Raw genomic sequence first — 3,043 nt, 5'->3', positions numbered from 1 at the left:
TGTGTGTGTGTGTGTGTGTGTGTGTGTGTGTGTGTGTGTGTGTGTGTAGTGTGTTTGTTAACTGTATCAGACAATATTTTTGTGGATAAACATCTATTATTATTATTATCATTTATTACAACTTATTCAATTTGTATCCCAGCTGTGGCCCCCTCCTTCATCTCCTCCTAATCCCATGCTCCTTCCCTCTTCTCCCCATATGCTCCTCTCCTAGTCCACTGATAAGGGAGGTCCTCCTCCCCTATTATCTGACCCTAGCCTATCAGGTCTCATCAGGACTGGTTGCATTGTCTTCTTCTGTGGCCTGGCAAGGCTGCACCCCCCCGGAGGGGAAGTGATCAGAGAGCCTGCCACTGAGTTCATACCAGAGACAGCCCCTGCTCTCCTTTACTAGGGAAGGAACCCAGCTGGAGACTGAGCTGCCTATGAGCTATATCTGAGCAGGGGGTCTAGGCAATGTCCATGCAGGGTCCTTGATTGGAGCATCTATCTCTGCAGGGCCCTTGGCCCAGATATGAGCAACAGTGCCACGGCACATCCAGTCTCATGGCACATTGGAGTGGGTCAGTCTCAGTGTGCATTGGTGTGGGTCATCTTTGTTACAGTGGCTCCTGGATGTCTCATAAAAGTTTGCTGTGAAAATATATTCTTTTTTTTAAGTCTTTGTTTCTTTTTTTTTAATTTAATTTTTATATTAATTACGGTTTATTTACTTTGTATCCCAGCTATAGCCCCCTCTCTCCTCCCCTCCCAATCTCATCCTCCCTTCCTCATCTCCTCCTATGACCCTCTCCAAGTCCAAGGATAGGGGAGGTCCTCCTCCCCTTCCATCTGACCCCAACTATCTGGTCTCATCCGAACTGGCTGCATTGTCCTCCTCTGTGGCCTGGCAAGGCCACTCACCAACCCAGGGGAGGCAGTCATAGATCCAGCCACCGAGTTCATGTCAGAGACAGTCCCTGTTCCCATTACTAGGATACCCACTTGGATAATTAGCTGCCATGGGCTACAACTGAGCAGGGGTTCTAGGTTATATCCATGAATGGTCGTTGGTTGGAGTATTAGTCTCAGAAAAGACTCCTGTGCCCAGATATTTTGGTTCTGTTGCTCTCCTTGAGGAGCTCCTGTCCTCTCCAGGTCTTAATCCTCAGTGACTTTCTATTCACATTTACAAAGTTTATTTGTTTTTCTTTTCAGTACAGGACATCAACCCAGTGCCTTGCAAAGGCTATGCTAACATTCTTTGACACTCTCTTGCAAGTATTTCTGTACAAATCCATTTTAAAAATGTTCACTACAACTGACAAAAAGGATTCCCCTTTCTCCACATCCTGTCCAGCATGTGTTGTCCTTTGAGTGTTTTCTTAGCCATTCTCATGGATGTAAGGTGAAATCTCAGGGTCATTTTGATTTGCACTTCCTTGATAGCTAAGAATGCTGAGCATTTCTTTGTTTCTCTGCCCTTTGATATTCCTCTAATGAGAATTCTGTGTTTAGCTCTGTACCCTATATTTTAATGGATTACTTGATTTGTTGCTGTTTAACTTCTTGAGTTCTTTATATATGCTGGATATTAGCCCTCTGTCAGATATAGAGTTGGTGAAAATCCTTTCCCAATCTGTAGGCTGTCAATTTGTTCTGATGACAGTGTCCTTTGTTTTACAGAAGCTTTTCAATTTCATGAGGCCCCATTTTTTTTTTATTGTTATCTTAGAGCCTGTGCTGTTGGTGTTCTGTTCATGAAGCTGTCTCCTGTGCCAATGAGTTCAAGATTCTTCCCCACTTTTTCTTCTAACAGGTTTAGTGTGTCTGGTTTTATGATGAGGTCTTTGATCCACTTGGACTTTAGTTTTATGCAGGGTGATAAGTATGAATCTTTGCATTTTTCTACATGTAGACATCCAGTTAGACCAGCACCCTTTATTGAAAATGCTGTCTTTTTTCCATTGTATGGTTTTGGCTTCTTTGTAAAAAAGCAAATATCCCTAGGTGTGTGCGTTTATTTCTGGGTCTTCTATTCAATTCCATTGATCCACCAGCCAGTTTCTATGACAGTAACATCCAGTTTTGATTACTGTTGCTCTATAGTAAAGCTTGAGATCAGGGATGGAGATACCTCCAGAAGATCTTTTATTGTAGAGGATTGTTCCAGATTTCTTATTATTCCATCTGAAGTTGAACATTTTTCTTTCAAGGTCTATAAAGAATTTTGTTGATACTTTGAGGGGGAATTGCACTGAATCTGTAGATTGCTTTTGGTAAGATGGTCATTTTTATTTTGTTAATCCTGCCAAGCCATTAGCATGGGAGATCTTTCCATCTTCTGATATCTTCTTCTATTTCTTTCTTCAGAGACTAGAAGTTTTTTTTTTTTTTTTTTTTTTTTATGTAAGTCTTTGACTTCCTTGGTTAGAGTTACACCGAGGAACTTTATGTTCTTTCTAGGCAATTGTGAAGGGTATGATTTTCCTAATTTCTTTCTCAGCCCATTTATCTTTTGTATACAGGAGGGCTACTGATTTTTTTTTGAGTTAATTTTGTATCTAGCTACTTTGCTGAAGGTTTTTTCAGCTGTAGGAGTTCCCTGGTAGAACTACTGACAAGGATCTTTATAAACTTTATTTTCCCCTTTATCACAAAACAGTTCCATCTTTTGCCATTGCATGCCACCATAGAATAAGGTATTCTTTTCTAGAGACTGAAGGTAACTATTTATATAGTAGTCACACTTTTGACAAAAGCTACCACCACTTTGATTTCATTTTGATTGTCATTATGGCAACAAAATTATATTATTTATATTTCAAGGTAGCTAATAGTTTCATTAAATTCTCATCAACCTTGTATATTTTAGCCTTGATTATTGTGTGGCTTTTATAGACTGCTTGATTTTCTATAGTGAAACTGTTCATTTTGTTATGAAGAAATAAGTAACTGACATTTTTTTTCTCATTTCCCCTCTAGATTTTCTGCTTTAAAGAGTAGTTTTAATATTTATTTTTCTCAACAAATCAAACATTCAATTTTCTATCTGTAGAAATAA

Source organism: Psammomys obesus, unplaced genomic scaffold (assembly GCF_907164565.1).
Source record: "Psammomys obesus unplaced genomic scaffold, mPsaObe1.curated_primary_1811, whole genome shotgun sequence".
Taxonomy (NCBI): Eukaryota; Metazoa; Chordata; class Mammalia; order Rodentia; family Muridae; genus Psammomys; species Psammomys obesus.
This window is presented reverse-complemented; position numbering follows the sequence as displayed.